Genomic DNA, 17,590 nt, shown 5'->3' on the forward strand with positions numbered 1-17,590 from the left:
GGCCCACGCCCAGAGGTCCTGATTTACTCAGATTGGGGTAAGGCACAGGCACAGGTATTTTTTGGAAAAAAATTCAATGTCACTGAAATAAGAAAAAATAATATAATAAACACCCATCTAAGTTTCTCCTAGGTTTACAAGTTTCAAAATTCTGCCACATATACTTCTCTCTCCCTCTTTACACACACACAGATATACACATACAGTGTGGCTTTTTCCCTGAGCCATTTGCACCTGTGCTTCAGATGACATACAACTTCACCCCTAACACCCCACACATACTCCCTAAGACTAAGAATGCTCTAGATAACTATAGTGGCACCATCACACCGAAGATGTTCATTACTGACTCCACTGTTTCATTGGGTCGGTAGTCCACAGCCAAATTTCCCCAACTGCCAGATGTCAAAGGTCAGAGAGGGAATGGCAACAACTTCTTACTGCGTCTGGGGTTTCCTGGGGTGATGAAAATATTGCCAGATGTTGGCGCTGGCTGCCCAGCACTGTGGCTGCCCTGAAATGCTCACTTTATGTGCTTTTTTTTTATCTTGCCTGGGCAGGTACCGGGAATCGAACCCAGGTCTCCAGCATGGTGAATTGAATTGCTCACTTCAAAGTGGTTAATTTCATGTTATGTGAATTTCACCCGGAAAAAAAAAATCTCCCCAATTGTCCCCAAAGTATCTTGGTAGCATGTTTTTCTAATTTTTAAAAGTGGAATCACGCATTGCGTTGCCACATCTCTTTAGCTTCCGTTAATCTAGAGCTTTCCAACTTTTCTGTCTTTGAAGATATTGACATTTTGGGGTTCAGGCCTGTGGCCTTTGAGGAGACCCACTTGGGGATTTGTCTCATTAGGTCCAGATTGAACATTTCAGGTGGGAATATACGCCAATGGAAAGAGGAATAAACCAGGCTCTAACAGAAACGGTGAGGACCGGAGAGAGGGTGTGATGCAGGGGTGTTCCCGCGAACTTAAGGCCTGGGAGCCCAGAGATCCCCTGGACAGCTTGGGAGATGGAGGCCCGGGCAGGTACCTCCCCGAGCCCGAGGGCTGAGGGGCAGGGCCAGGGTGGGCTCTGCTCACGGCCTCCTGGGACGCTCCACCTGGCCCACCTGGAGGGGGTGGCAGGCACGCAGAGTGGCCAGGTGGAGCCAGAATTCGTCAGACTTCAAACACCAGTTGTTGGAAATATTCCCTCCACTGTGCCAAGGGTCTGCCACCTCTCAGGGCTGAGAACATGCCACCTGGCAGCAGGCTCTCCTGGCTGCAGGTGACACTAAGCTGCTTATCATGCCTCCGAGCCTCTCCTGTGTGTGCAGAGCCAATGTCCCCGCACCGGGCAATCTTGCAGGATGCCTTCTGCAGCGGAACCAGCCATCTACTATGTCATCACCTGGTGACAAGCCCCGGCCACGTGAGGGGAAAGGAGGAAGTCACCAGGTGAGGAGTGAGCAGAAGTGTCTAACTAGGCCAGCAGACAGAGGGCCGGGCAGGTGAGGCACTGGGCTGAGGCTGCAGGTGTCACTTCCAGGCTGGCACTGCTAGTCAGAAGTGCTGTCTTGGCCTTGCCAGACCTTCCCGGTTTTTTAGAGAAGTTGGAAGCCTGGCTATCTATGCAAAATCTCCTGATAGGTTTAAAGTATTAGCCAGTGGGTTGGGCATGTGTCTTGCTTTCTGAGTACCCAGCACCATGCGTAGGGAATTTTCTCCTTCAGGAGTCTATTAATAAGGCACATCCCAGAAACCTTCCCAGGCCCCTGTGCTGCAAGCATGAAGTCACATGGAGGAGAAGGAAAGACATTCCATGGCAAGAAGGGAAGGCTCTGGAAGGTAGCAGGGGTGTGGTGCTGCCACCCGGGGCTCGATGTCAGGGTGCTGGCAGCTTTGTTCAGGGCCCATGGGATGGGGACCCTTCTCTGGAGGTGACCCACAGTAGAGTCTGGCCTCCACTCACTCCACAGCCTCTCAGCCTGACCCTGTTTCCCCAAGATTTCCTGCACTCCCCAGCACCCTCTATTAGAATCATTTTCTCCAACCCAGCTGCAGTGGATTCTGTTGTTTGCAACCAAGCACCATGGCAACAGAACTGATTCCATTATTTTAGTGCCTTGTAGAGGTGATATGATACCATCTGTGGGGCTGACTTTACGAGAAAGCCAGTAGTCTCCAGACCCTGAGGTGGAGCCAGAGCCTGAACCACGTGGAAAATGAGGAGAGTGGGAAGAGGTGCTTCGGCCGCAATAGTTCTTTCTACCCGAGGGCTACCTGTAAGGACCCCAGAAGACATGCTCAGTAGGCAGTCTCCCCTCCAAATAATACCGCAACAGAAGGAGGAAGCCCAAAGCTCGGGTAGTCCTCTGAGAACATGGGATGCAGCTGAGCATGTCCTCCGCCCTCAGGGCCCGGCCCCCTGTGGGCCTCACAGCCAGAGGAGCACCCCAAGTCCCCACGGCACTGCTCAGCTGCCGTGTGTGTCCATGCCGCCCGCCTGCCTGCCCTCCCCAGGGGTGGCTGCAAACCCCAAACCAAACGCCACCTTCTCGTGGCCCACCCTGGCCGTGGTGCCAGCGATAGAGCAAAGAAATAACCCGAGAGGGCCACAGCACACCCCTCCCCTGCAGGGGATGCAGACTAAGGGGGTTCTACCCTAAACGGCAGAGCCCCTCGCTTTCCAGCTCCCCCTGATGGCCTGAGGTTTCCTTGCCGGTGTTTGCCTCCACGTAGAGACGCAGACGGGGGAAGAGCCTGGGGTCTTGGAGGCCCCGAGCTGAGGGACCAGCTGCACTTACCCTGGGCAGTTTCCCCTGTGGGGGTCCCCGGCCTCCAGCGCCAGCAGCCGCCCTGGGAACTCGCGGGAAAGGCAAAGGTTCTGGCCTCGCTCCAGCTCGGCACCGCAGGGGAAGACCAGCCCGCTGTGCTTCGTGAGTCCCCAGGTGATGCTGCTCAGGCCCCAGAGCCCAGGTGGAAGCCGTGGGGCTGGGCTGAGAACCTTCCCCCACTGAGCCCGGCCCGGGAGCCCAGGCTGCAGTCCTTGGGGTCGAGGGGTCGGGGGGAGCAGGGCGCCGGGGGCTGGGGGCATTGGGCCCCACTGGCCCCTGCTCAGCTGTCCGTGTTGCCATCCAGAAATCCCAAGCCGAGAGAGCGACCTCACAGCCGGCCTGGGGATGTGCCTTCGTCACTCACATGTCAAATCTCCCAGTTGCTCCGTGCCCCTCTCTACCGCACAGGAAGGACGGGGAATTGCATGGGGGCTCGGACCCTGTCGTCTGAACATCCCACAGCCATCCCGACCCTACTGCTCTCTTCCCACCAAGCCGGGCTCAGGAGAGTGCTGAGGTCCTGCCGGCTCCATCCGGAGGCAGGGAAAAGAGAATGCATTGCTCTCTGACTGTCCAGAGCTCTCAGGGGTTTCTCCCAGAGGGCAAGGGTCTCACCATGTAACTCCCTCTGCTCCCCACCTGGCACCCTTTCCCACTCACCTCCCCACTAGGAAACCGCTATCTAATCTTCGGAATAAAAACAAACCTGCTTCTAACTGAACACCACTTTCCAGAAAGGTGTGACCACCTCAGTCTTTAGCGCTTCCATCTGCCAAACGCTTACACAGATCCATCAACTCAGAGCCAGCCCCAGGCTCAGGAGCCTGTCCCGGACGTGCTGGTCAGCAGGAAATGGGCTGAAGTGCAACACTGTCTACCCAGGAGAGATCAAGGACAGGCTCCATCTTTGAATAACCTTTTCTGACCTTATTAAAGCCCTTCTTTTGGTCATTTTTTTATTTTTTATTTTTATAACAAACATTTTTTGCTTTAGTCTCACACTTTTTTTTTTTTTTAAAGAAGGGTTATTAAAATATTCTTATCACAAAGCACACACTAACTAGATTAGGTCCTTGTTCTTTGGTAAATTGGCCATGATTTCAATGACTTATCTCCATATGACCTGCAGCCAATACTGGGGAGAGAATATTGCAAAGACGCTGAGCTCCTTCCACATGGGGCAAGGCCACCGAGTTGTGGTGGGGCTCTCACAGCGTGAGACCCGCTGAGGGCCACGCAGCAGTTGTGCCCTGAGAAGTCAGTCATCCCCCCGGAGATCAGCCACTGGTCATCTCAAGGTTTCGCAGCCTCAGCACTATTGGTTGGAATTTCAGGCCAGATGATATTTGGCTGGGGGAGGTGGGGCTGTTCTGAGCACGTGGGCGGTTACAGCACCCCTGGTCTCTCCTGTGAGAGGCCATAGCACCCCCTCCCAGGTGTAATAACAACCACAGATGTTCCCAGATACTTCCAAGTGACTCCTGGGGCAGACTCACCCTTGCTTGAGAAGTGCTGGTCTATCTGAATGAAAGCAGCAGTGTCCCACCATCCAATTGGAACTCAGAAAAGTTTCTAGACTCTCAACACTCTGAGTGCTCTTTGGAAAGTCTGCTATAATGGGGTTGAAAGTATTATGAACTTGGAGATCAGGAGTCTGAATACCATGTGGCCTCAGGAAAACCACATGTAATCACAGGAAATAATAACATAATAATGATAGTAAAGGGATTGATGTTCAGAATTCAGAGCCAAGATGGCGGCTTAGTGAGGAGTGGGATTTAGTTCATCCTCCAGAGCAGCCAGTAAATAGCCAGGAACAGAACTAATAGCTGCTGGGGCCACGTCAGTGACCGGACACACAGCATACCCCAGTCTGGACCAGCTGGACCGGCTGTGAGCTCCCCCAGAATTACTTCTCAGGCTCCAAATGCTCCAGGCAAGGATGGAATGAAGCTTGTCTGAGAGCTTGTCTGGAGGTTGTGCCTTCCCTAGGAGACGGAATCCCTCCTGCAAGGAATTCAGACCCCAGGATCTGGAAAACTGAAGTGATTAAAGCCAGCCTACAACCTCTCCTCTGTCTCAACCATGCCCCCAGAAGGGAGAGTCTGCTGAAGTTAAAGGTACCACATCACCTTATGCTGGTGGGACCTGCAGGCAGACAAGCACCACACACTAGGCAGGATAAGAAAAACAGAGTCCAGAGACTTCACAGGAAAGTCTTTCAACCTGCTGGGTCTCACCTTCAGGGAAAACTTACACAGGTGACTCCTCCTGAGAGGACGCCAATTTGGTCTGGGAAAATCTGACTAGGATCTATAATGCCTAAGTAGACACTCTCAAGGGGAAAAAAGGCATTATTCAGGCACGGCAAGAAACAAGAAAACAAGAACTGAAAAATTCTGATCTGTTAAACAAAATCTAAGCTAGAGGTCCAGAATAAGCTGAACTGAATGTCAAAGAACAGATAGACAACAAAGTCATCCAGCAAGAAAATCCTAGGTAAAAGAGTGAAAACAATCTGCAGAATAAAATAATTAAGGAAATTAAATGCCTAGATGCCAGCAAAAAATAACAAATCATACTAAGAAAATTGAAGGTATGGCCCAGTCAGAGAAACAAACCAACAATTCAAATGAGATACAGGAGTTGAAACAATTAATTCAGAATGTTTCAAAAGACATGGGAAACCTCATCAAAAATCAAATCAATGAATTGAGGATGGATATAAAGAAGGCAAGGGACAAACAAAAGGAAGAAATTAAAAGTCTGAAAAGACAAATCACAGAACTTATGGGAAGGAAAGGCACAGTAGAAGAGATGAAAAAAAAACGGAAACCTACAATGTTGAATTTCAAGAGGCAGAAGATGGGATTAGTGAACTGGAGGGTGGGACATCTGAAATATGACAAGCAAAAATATATAGGGAAAAGAATGGAAAAATATGAGCAGGGCCTCAGGGAACTGAAAGACAATATGAAGTGCATGAATATACATGTTGTGGGTGTCCCAGAAGGAGAAGAGCAGGGAAAAGGAGGAGAAAAACTAATGGAGGAAATGATCACTGAAAATTTCCCAACTCTTTATGAAAGACTTAAATTATAGATCCAAGAAATGCAGCATACCCCAAACAGAATATATCCAAACAGACATATTCTAAGACACTTACTAATCAGAATGTCAGATATCAAAGAGAAAGAGAGAATTTTGAAAGCAGCGAGAGAAAATCAATCCATTACATACAAGGAAAACCCAATAAGACTATGTGGAGATTTCTCAGCAGAAACCAAGGAGGAATGAAGACAGTGGTATGATATATTTAAGATTCTAAAAGAGAAAACCTTCCAACCAACAATTCTATATCTGGGAAAATTGGTTCTTCAAAAATGAGGGGGAAATTAAAATATTTTCAGACGAAAAAAATCACTGAGAGAATTGGTGACCAAGAGACCAGCTCTAACAAGAAATACAAAAAGGAGCACTGGAGATAGATAGGAAAAGACAGGAGAGAGAGGTGTGGAGAATAGTGTAGAAATGAAGACTATCAGTAAAGGTAAAAAGAAGAAAAGTTAGATGTGACATATAAAATCCAAAAAGCAAAATGGTAGAAGAAAGTACTGCACTAACAGTAATAACACAAAATGTTAATGGATTAAACTCCCCAATCAAAAGACGTAGACTGGCAAAATGGATAAAAAAAAAATAGGACCCACCCATATGCTGTCTACAGGAGACAAATTTTAGACCCAAGGTTGAACATGGGTTGAAAGAGAAAGTTCAGGAAAAGATATTTCATGCAAACAACAATCAGAAAAGAACAGGAGTAGCTATACTAATATCCAACAAATTAGACTTCAAGTGTAAAACAATTAAAAAAGACAAAGAAGGGCATGATGTATTAATAAAAGGAACAATTCAACAAGACATAACAATCATAAATATTTATGCACCAAGCCAGAGTGCTCCAAAATATATAATGCAAACACTGAAAAGAGAAATAGACACATCTACCATAATAGTTGGGGACTTCAATTCCCCACTCTCATCAATGAACAGAACATCTAGACAGAGGATCAATAAAGAAACAGAGAATTTGAATAATACAATAAACGAACTAGACTTGACAGGCATTTATAGAACATTACACCCCACAACGGCAGGATATACCTTTTTCTCAAGTGCTCATGGATCATTCTTAAGGATAGACCATATGCTGGGTCACAAAGCAACTCTCAATAAATTTGAAAAGACTGAAATCATACAAATACTTTCTCAGATTATAAAGGAATGAAGTTGGAAATCAATAATAGGCTGAGCGCCAGAAAATTCACAAATATGTGGAGGCTCAACAACACACTCTTAAATGACCAGTGGGTCAAGGAAGAAGTCACAAGAGAAATCAGTAAATATCTCGAGGCAAATGGAAGTGAAAACACAACCTATCAAAACTTATGGGACACAGCAAAGACAGTTCTAAGAGGGAAATTTATTGCCCTAAATGCCTTTATCAAAAAAGAAGAAAGAGTAAAAATCAAGGAATTAATTGTTCACTTGGAAGAACTAGAGAAAGAACAGGAAACTAACCCCACAGCAAGCAAAAGGAAAGAAATAACAAAGATTAGAACAGAAACAAATGAAGTTAAGAACATGAAAACAATCGAGAAAATCAACAAAACCAGAAGTTGGTTCTATGAGAAAATCAAAAGATTGACGGGACCTTAGCGATGTTGACAAAAAGAGGAAGAGAGAGGATGCAAATAAATAAAATCAGAAATGGAAGAGGAGACATAACCACTGACCCTGCAGAAATAAAGGAGGTAATGAGAGGATACTATCAACAACGTTATGCTAATAAACTAGACAATGTAGATGAAATGGACAACTTCCTAGATAGGCATGAACAACCAACATTGACTCAAGAATAGATGACCTCAACAAACCAATCACAAGTAAAGAAACTGAATTAGTCACTGAGAAGCTCCCCAAAAGAAAATTCCAGGACCAGATGGCTTCACATATGAATTCTACCAAACATTCAAGAAAGAATTAGGGGGGGGCCAAGATGGCGGCTAAGTAAGGTACGTGCGTCTTAGTTCCTCCTCCTCCAAAGCAACGACTAGGTGAACTGAAACAGTGCAGAACAGCTCCCGGGGCCACGGCAGGGAATGGACACACAATTTACCCCAGTCTGGACTGGCTAGTCTGACTGCGAGACTCGGCTGCGGTGAGATCCCCGAGCGGCGCGCGATTTCCCGAGCAGCAGCAGCTGCGGCGGCCGGAGCTACTCCCTCCCTCCTTCCCGGGCCGGCTGAGAGTCTCGGAGAGGCAAGTTTCCCAAGCCGAGGCGGCCGGCGCCCCTCTTTTGCGGGTGGCTTCGAGTCTTGGCTTCGAGTCCACGGCTATGAATCTCGGATCAGAGGGCTATCCAAGCCGCGGTGGCCCCCCCACCGCGGGCAGCTTCCTGGTCCGGTGGCGAATTTCCCGGGCCCGCTGCGGCCGGCGACCAGCCACAGGGTCCCCTCAAGCCGCGGCGGCTGACGCCCCCACCACACGCGGCCCCCCGAACCAACTGAGAGAATTGGATCGGAAATCCCCAGGCCGTGGAGATCGGTGACCAGGAGGGATCCATTCCAAACACGTGAGACAAACGTGTGCCACGAGTGCCACCTACTGGGCAGGATAAGAAAAACAGAACCCAGAGATTTCACAGAAAAATCTTAAAACCTTGTTGGGTCCGACACCCAGGGAAATCTGACTAAATGCCCAGACGCCAGCAGCAGAAGATAACGGTCCACGCTCAGAAGATTGAGAATATGGCCCAATCAAAGGAACAAACCAATAGTTCAAATGAGATACAAGAGCTGACACAACTAATGCTGAATATACGAACAGAAATGGAAAACCTCTTCAAAAATGAAATCGATAAATTGAGGGAGGACATGAAGAGGACATGGGTTGAACATAAAGAAGAAACAGAAAAACAGAAAAAACAAATCACAGAACTTATGGAAGTGAAGGATAAAGTAGAAAAGATGGAAAAAACAATGGATACCTACAATGATAGATTTAAAGAGACAGAAGATAGAATCAGTGATTTGGAGGATGGAACATCTGAATTCCAAAAAGAAACAGAAACTATCGGGAAAAGAATGGAAAAATTTGAAGAGAGTATCAGGGAACTCAAGGACAATATGAACCGCACAAATATACATGTTGTGGGTGTCCCAGAAGGAGAAGAGAAGGGAAAAGGAGGAGAAAAACTAATGGAAGAAATTATCACTGAAAATTTCCCAACTCTTATGAAAGACCTAAAATTACAGATCCAAGAAGTGCAGCGCACCCCAAAGAGATTAGACCCAAATAGGCGTTCTCCAAGACACTTACTAGTTAGAATGTCAGAGGTCAAAGAGAAAGAGAGGATCTTGAAAGCAGCAAGAGAAAAACAATCCATCACATACAAGGGAAACCCAATAAGACTATGTGTAGATTTCTCAGCAGAAACCATGGAAGCTAGAAGACAGTGGGATGATATATTTAAATTACTAAAAGAGAAAAACTGCCAACCAAGATTCCTATAGCCAGCAAAATTATCCTTCAAAAATGAGGGAGAAATTAAAACATTCTCAGACAACAAGTCACTGAGAGAATTTGTGACCAAGAGACCAGCTCTGCAAGAAATACTAAAGGGAGCACTAGAGTCAGATACAAAAAGACAGAAGAGAGAGGTATGGAGAAGAGTGTAGAAAGAAGAAAAATCAGATACGATATATATAATACAAAAGGCAAAATGTTAGAGGAAAATATTATCCAAACAGTAATAACACTAAGTGTTAATGGACTGAATTCCCCAATCAAAAGACATAGATTGGCAGAATGGATTAAAAAACAGGATCCTTCCATATGCTGTCTACAGGAAACACATCTTAGACCCAAAGATAAACATAGGTTGAAAGTGAAAGGTTGGGAAAAGATATTTCATGCAAATAACAACCAGAAAAGAGCAGGAGTGGCTATACTAATATCCAACAAATTAGACTTCAAATGTAAAACAGTTAAAAGAGACAAAGAAGGACACTATATACTAATAAAAGGAACAATTAAACAAGAAGACATAACAATCATAAATATTTATGCACCGAACCAGAATGCTGCAAAATACGTGAGAAATACACTGCAAACACTGAAAAGGGAAATAGACTCATATACCATAATAGTTGGAGAATTCAATTCACCACTCTCATCAATGGACAGAACATCTAGACAGGGGATCAATAAAGAAATAGAGAATTTGAATATTCCTATAAATGAGCTAGACTTAACAGACATTTATAGGACATTACATCCCACAACAGCAGGATACACCTTTTCTCAAGTGCTCATGGATCATTCTCAAAGATAGACCATATGCTGGGTCACAAAGCAAGTCTTAACAAATTTAAAAAGATTGAAATCATACACAACACTTTCTCGGATCATAAAGGAATGAAGTTGGAAATCAATAATAGGTGGAGTGCCAGAAAATTCACAAACACGTGGAGGCTCAACAACACACTCCTAAACAACAAGTGGGTCAAAGAAGAAATTGCTAGAGAAATTAGCAAATACCTCGAGGCGAATGAAAATGAAAACACAACATATCAAAACTTATGGGACACAGCAAAGGCAGTGCTAAGAGAGAAATTTATTGCCCTAAATGCCTATATCAGAAAAGAAGAAAAGGCAAAAATACAGGAATTAACTGTCCACTTGGAAGAACTGGAGAAAGAACAGCAAACTAATCCCAAAGCAAGCAAAAGGAAAGAAATAACAAAGATTAGAGCAGAAATAAATGAAATTGAAAACATGAAAACAATAGAGAAAATCAATAAGACCAGAAGTTGGTTCTATGAGAAAATCAATAAGATTGATGGGCCCTTAACAAGACTGACAAAAAGAAGAAGAGAGAGGATGCAAATAAATAAGATCAGAAATGGAAGAGGAGACATAACTACTGACCTCACAGAAATAAAGGAGGTAATAACAGGATACTATGAACAACTTTACGCTAATAAATACAACAATTTAGAGGAAATGGACGGGTTCCTGGAAAGACATGAACAACCAACTTTGACTCAAGAAGACATAGATGACCTCAACAAACCAATCACAAGTAAAGAAATTGAATCAGTCATTCAAAAGCTTCCTAAAAAGAAAAGTCCAGGACCAGACGGCTTCACATCTGAATTCTATCAAACATTCCAGAAAGAATTAGTACCAACTCTCCTCAAACTCTTCAAAAAAATCGAAGCGGAGGGAAAACTACCTAATTCATTCTATGAAGCCAACATCACCCTCATACCAAAACCAAGCAAAGATATTACAAAAAAAGAAAACTACAGGCCAATCTCTCTAATGAATATAGATGCAAAAATCCTCAATAAAATTCTAGCAAATCGTATGCAACAACACATTAAAAGAATTATACATCATGACCAAGTAGGATTCATCCCAGGTATGCAAGGATGGTTCAACATAAGAAAATCAATTAATGTAATACACCATATCAACAAATCAAAGCAAAAAAATCACATGATCATCTCAATTGATGCAGAGAAGGCATTTGACAAGATTCAACATCCTTTCCTGTTGAAAACACTTCAAAGGATAGGAATACAAGGGAACTTCCTTAAAATGATAGAGGGAATATATGAAAAACCCACAGCTAATATCATCCTCAATGGGGAAAAATTGAAAACTTTCCCCCTAAGATCAGGAACAAGACAAGGATGTCCACTATCACCACTATTATTCAACATTGTGTTGGAGGTTCTAGCCAGAGCAATTAGACAAGAAAAAGAAATACAAGGCATCAAAATTGGAAAGGAAGAAGTAAAACTATCACTGTTTGCAGACGATATGATACTATACGTCGAAAACCCGGAAAAATCCACAACAAAACTACTAGAGCTAATAAATGAGTACAGCAAAGTAGCAGGTTAAAAGATCAACATTCAAAAATCTGTAGCATTTCTATACACTAGCAATGAACAAGCGGAGGGGGAAATCAAGAAACAAATCCCATTTACAATTGCAACTAAAAGAATAAAATACCTAGGAATAAATTTAACCAAAGAGACAAAAAACCTATATAAAGAAAACTACAAAAAACTGCTAAAAGAAATCACAGAAGACCTAAATAGATGGAAGGGCATACCGTGTTCATGGATTGGAAGACTAAATATAGTTAAGATGTCAATCCTACCTAAATTGATTTACAGATTCAATGCAATACCAATCAAAATCCCAACAACTTATTTTTCAGAAACAGAAAAACCAATAAGCAAATTTATCTGGAAGGGCAGGGTGCCCCGAATTGCTAAAAACATCTTGAGGAAAAAAAACGAAGCTGGAGGTCTCGCACTGCCTGACTTTAAGGCATATTATGAAGCCACAGTGGTCAAAACAGCATGGTATTGGCATAAAGATAGATATATCGACCAATGGAATCGAATAGAGTGCTCAGATATAGACCCTCTCGTCTATGGACATTTGATCTTTGATAAGGCAGTCAAGCCAACTCACCTGGGACAGAACAGTCTCTTCAATAAATGGTGCCTAGAGAACTGGATATCCATATGCAAAAGAATGAAAGAAGACCCATATCTCACACCCTATACAAAAGTTAACTCAAAATGGATCAAAGATCTAAACATTAGGTCTAAGACCATAAAACAGTTAGAGGAAAATGTAGGGAGATATCTTATGAATCTTACAATTGGAGGCAGTTTTATGGACCTTACACCTAAAGCAAGAGCACTGAAGAAGGAAATAAATAAATGGGAACTCCTCAAAATTAAACACTTTTGTGCATCAAAGAACTTCATCAAGAAAGTAGAAAGACAGCCTACACAATGGGAAACAATATTTGGAAACGACATATCAGATAAAGGTCTAGTATCCAGAATTTATAAAGAGATTATTCAACTCAACAACAAAAAGACAGCCAACCCAATTACAAAATGGGAAAAAGACTTAAACAGACACCTACCAGAAGAAGAAATACGGATGGCCAAGAGGCACATGAAGAGATGCTCAATGTCCCTGGCCATTAGAGAAATGCAAATCAAAACCACAATGAGATATCATCTCACACCCACCAGAATGGCCATTATCAACAAAACAGAAAATGACAAGTGCTGGAGAGGATGCGGAGAAAGAGGCACACTTATCCACTGTTGGTGGGAATGTCAAAGGGTGCAACCACTGTGGAAGGCAGTTTGGCGGTTCCTCAAAAAGCTGAATATAGAATTGCCATACGACCCAGCAATACCATTGCTAGGTATCTACTCAAAGGACTTAAGGGCAAAGACACAAACGGACATTTGCACACCAATGTTTATAGCAGCGTTATTTACAATTGCAAAGAGATGGAAACAGCCAAAATCTCCATCAACAGAAGAGTGGCTAAACAAACTGTGGTATATACATACGATGGAATATTATGCAGCTTTAAGACAAGATAAACTTATGAACCATGTAATAACATGGATGGACCTAGAGAATATTATGTTGAGTGAATCCAGCCAAAAACTAAAGGACAAATACTGTATGGTCCCACTGATGTGAACGGACATTCGAGAATAAACTTGAAATATGTCATTGGTAACAGAGTTCAGCAGGAGTTAGAAACAGGGTAAGATACTGGGCAATTGGAGCTGAAGGGATACAGACTGTGCAACAGGACTAGATACAAAAACTCAAAAATGGACAGCACAATAATACCTAATTGTAAAGTAATCATGTTAAAATACTGAATGAAGCTGCATCTGAGCTATAGGGTTTTTTTTGTTTTTGTTTGCTTGTTGGTTTGTTTGTTGTTGTTGTTCTTTACTATTACTACTACTTTTATTTCTTTTCTTTATATTAACATTTTATATCTCTTTCTGTTGTGTTGCTAGTTCCTCTAAACCGATGCAAATGTACTAAGAAACAATGATCATGCATCTATGTGATGATGTTAAGAATTACTGAGTGCATATGTAGAATGGTATGATTTCTAAATGTTGTGTTAATTTCTTTTTTTTTTCTTTCCGTTAATAAAAAAATAAAAAAAAAGGTTACACATTCTTTAATTTGTTGCAGCAAATAACTATTTTTAAAGATCCCTTTGGAAGACTCCAAAGAAGCGAAGTCTTGTTCAGGAAGGCATGCCCACAGGTTAGACCAGGGCAACTACCAACGGGTAATTTCAGGGGAAGGGGTAGGCAGCCTCCACCCCCTCTGCACCTCGTTCTCACAGGCTGGAGGACCAGTGCATCCCAGCCGGAGCCACTCATGGAAGAGGGACTCGGGAAGACAGCCGTCATTGAAATAAACCAAATGAAGTGGGCAGAGCAGTCACTGAGGAAATGGATCTGACCCCGGAGGACAGTGAGGAGGGGCTGAAGGGGACCCAGTTCTGGGGAAGGGCAGGGCTGAGTGCTGAACCAGGGACGCTTCTCTCCTCTCTGTACCTCCCATGCCACATCTCTCTCCCCATTTCCAGGACCCATTTCCAGGACCCTCCATTCTAAAATGGCTCATCAAATGTCTGGAAGTAGACTGGAACCCAAACTGGCCCCAGGTAAAACACACAGGACTAACAGATACAAGAAAATAGGCTCAGCTTCTCTAGGAACCCAGGAATGGGCTCTGAAACAGCAAGGAGATTCCCAGGAAGATTTCTAACAAGCAGGGATGCAGTCAGAATGCTTTCGAGATGAGGATGAGTTTTGTGGTGATATCATGCCAAGCAAAACATGAACATATTGTTGTACTTAATATCCCAGTATTCTGAATATTGGAGGACCAAACACTGTTACTGCAGTTACTACTGATCCCCTTAGACCACCTGCTCCTTTTCTAAAGTTTCCAGGTAGAAAGAGACTGGCTGTTGCATGCTTACAAACTGTGTGTGTTAAATTGTTTACAACAGGCAAGATTGTGTTCTGGAGAACTGGGAAACTTAATGCTTTTAAATGGACTAAAGACAGTGGGACAAAGGAGGTGGATTCAGGTCAGAAGTCTCTGGTTCCTTTCTCTTTTCGCAGAGCTGGACTCAATTTTATGTTTAAATGTTTCCCACAACGGTAAAATCGCTCTCAAATGCTTCACCGAAGCTGGGCTGCCTGGCAACCCAGATGTGTTGTGGGGAGCTGGGGAGGAGATGGGGGGGGGGGGCGTGGAGCAGGAAACGTTATTTCTTTACTTCTTCCCAAGCAGAAAGAAAATTGTTCCTTTTCTCAGTTCCAGAAGAGTACATTTAAAAAGACAAGCCGAAGAAAATGAAAACAAACCCTTCCTTCGGAGGCTAGCAAGGGGGAAATGAGTTTTACAGAGTGTGGGAAAATGAGTTTCCAGAATTTTCTGATTAGTTCCCAATCTGCAGCCACGGGAAGCCTGAGTGTATCTTAGGGTCGCCTCCTCCTAGGATGAGTCTGCAGCAGGCAGCCTTTCTCGTGGACGCCTCATGACCCTGTGGGTTTTGGCCTGGCTGGAAACCAAGAGTTGGAGGTGACCCAGTGCAGGCCAGGCACACGGGAAAGGCCGGGGAGGGTTTTTCACACCCTGAGACATATGATGGATATGGAACAGACGGCTTCCCAAGATGAAGTGGCAACGGCAGAGCCGTAGGGCTGTACCTGGCAGTGTGGGAGTGGGGCAGAGCGCTGGTCTGGCCTGGCCAGCGGGTGTGAATCCACTTTGGAGTTCTGCCCCCAACCCCTGGGGGCATTGGCTGGTGCTGCTGAGGGGGCAGGGGAGGGATTTAAAAGAACCATTGAATGGCAGGCTTGGAAGTCTCTGGAAAACACCAGGAATCCATCTTCTCGGTACCAGAGTGATAGTGTCCCCCCAAATCCACCTTCACCCAGAACCTCAGAATATGACTTTATTTGGAAACAGGGTCTTTGTAGATGCCATTCACTAGGGAACTGAAGATGAAATTGCCCTGGATTGGGGGGTGGGGGGTGGATCCCAAATCTATCGAGAGAAAGGACAAAGATTTGCAGAGAAGACACACAGGGGAGAAGGCCACATGGTGATGGAGGCAGAGACAGGGAGCAGCCCCAAGCCACCGAGGCAGAAAAGGAGTCTCCCCCAGAGCCCCCGCGAGTGTGCAGCCCTGCAGCACCCTGGCCTCAGGGTCTGCCTCCAGAGCTGCGCGTGAATCCTCTGCTGTGCGCAGCTGCCTGGTGTGGTGCTTTGTCACAGGGGCCCCAGCAGATTCCCACCCTCTCCCTCCACGTGAGCCATGGCGTGGGCCAGTGCCAAAGGAGGGCACAGCGGCCTGCAGACACAGCCGGGGCCGGGCCTGCACAGGGACTGCAGAAAAGGGAGCCAGTTGCCCTATTTAAACACTGAGAGGCGGCCCTTAAAAATCCACCTTTCCGTTCTCTTCAAAACCTGCCGCTCTGGCAGCTGTGGTCTCGGAGCCCAGGGTGGCCACAACTGCTTGAAGCTGAGAAGCAGGTGCTTCCTTTGGAGAAGGCATCGAGCGTCATTCACTGTGGTCCACAGTGGTGGTGCTGCCACGGTGTCCATGGGCTGCCTGGGGGCGCAGAGGCTGGCCATTGTGTGCAGGTGGGCGTTTACGTAACTGATATGCTGTCCGCATTCGATGACAGATGGCCTGGGCTACTTTGAGGAGCTGGCTGAAGGAGATCATCCAGGGTGGGGCTAAAGGCCCCCAATAATCTCCTAGAACTGCTTCTTTCCCTCCTCCCCCCAGATGTTTTAAAAATAGAGTTTATCATTTTTAATTGACCCACCTGTTTTAGTTTGCTAAGCAGCTGGAATGCAATATACCAGAAATGGAACGACTTTTAAAAAGGAGATTAAGTTGCCAGTTTTACAGTTCTAAGGCCACAGAAATGTCCAAACTAAGGCATCCAGAGAAAGATACCTCAACTCCAAAGAAAGGGCCCATGAAGTTCAGGGTTTCTGTCTCAGCTGAGAAGGGCACATGGCAACATTTGCTAGCTTTCTCTCCTCATTTCATAAGCTTCCCCCGGGGCATTTTCCTTCCCCAGCTCTAAAGGTCTGGCTGTGTGGGCTCTGCTGGCTCTAAAGCTCTCTCCAAATGGTTCCCTCTTAAGGGACTCCAGTGAGCAACCCCACCTTGAATGGGTGGAGACACATCTCCATGGAAACCACCTAATCAAAAGGTACTGCCCACAAGTGGGGACATCACATCTCCATGGAAACAAAAAAAAAAGCTCCCACCCAGCAATACTGAATGAGGATTAAAGAATACAGCTTTTGTGAGGTGCACGACAATTTCAGACTGGCACATCACCTGACTGAATCTTGCAGGTACCTACTTAGGACGCGAGCCCATGGCTTCTGAATGTGATATGGCACAAAGCAAAACAAACATACAGCTTAGTATCAATGGAAAAGGTGCATCCTGGCAAGAGTCTAAGGATATTGCTAATTGTTAAGTGTGGGCAAACATTTAGTCGTTCTATGGAAAAAGCCTCTTAGACTAGATTTCAATTCTTAATTTGCTCAACATTTAATGTGTGGTTAATTAAGAGGCAATAAACAAAGGTCAAGTTCATTAACCTTTTCTATGCCAGCCATCATCTCTTGGGATAGCGTTGATATTTAGTTTAAAATCTGGTGGCATTAGAATATTTACTTGGTTGTGCCACCAACAGCACTAACTCCAGCACATTTTCATCTGCCCCGAGAGAAGGCCCTGAACCCACTGGGGTCACTCTGGGCCCTGCATCCCCCACTTTCAGTCTCT

At 44.9% G+C, this 17,590-nt stretch overlaps 1 protein-coding gene and 1 long non-coding RNA gene across 2 annotated transcripts in view; one reads left to right on the plus strand and one right to left on the minus strand.

Annotated features, from left to right (window-relative positions):
* The window catches only part of TMEM132C (transmembrane protein 132C), a 404,239-nt gene that overhangs the window by 253,317 nt on the left and 133,332 nt on the right, over window positions 1-17,590 (minus strand). The window lies entirely within an intron of this gene.
* Window positions 2,086-3,534, plus strand: LOC143683488 (uncharacterized). Its single transcript, XR_013175463.1, has 3 exons — window positions 2,086-2,271; window positions 2,680-2,937; window positions 3,128-3,534. It is a non-coding gene; the product is annotated as an uncharacterized LOC143683488 (long non-coding RNA).

Source organism: Tamandua tetradactyla, chromosome 5 (assembly GCF_023851605.1).
Source record: "Tamandua tetradactyla isolate mTamTet1 chromosome 5, mTamTet1.pri, whole genome shotgun sequence".
Lineage (NCBI taxonomy): Eukaryota > Metazoa > Chordata > Mammalia > Pilosa > Myrmecophagidae > Tamandua > Tamandua tetradactyla.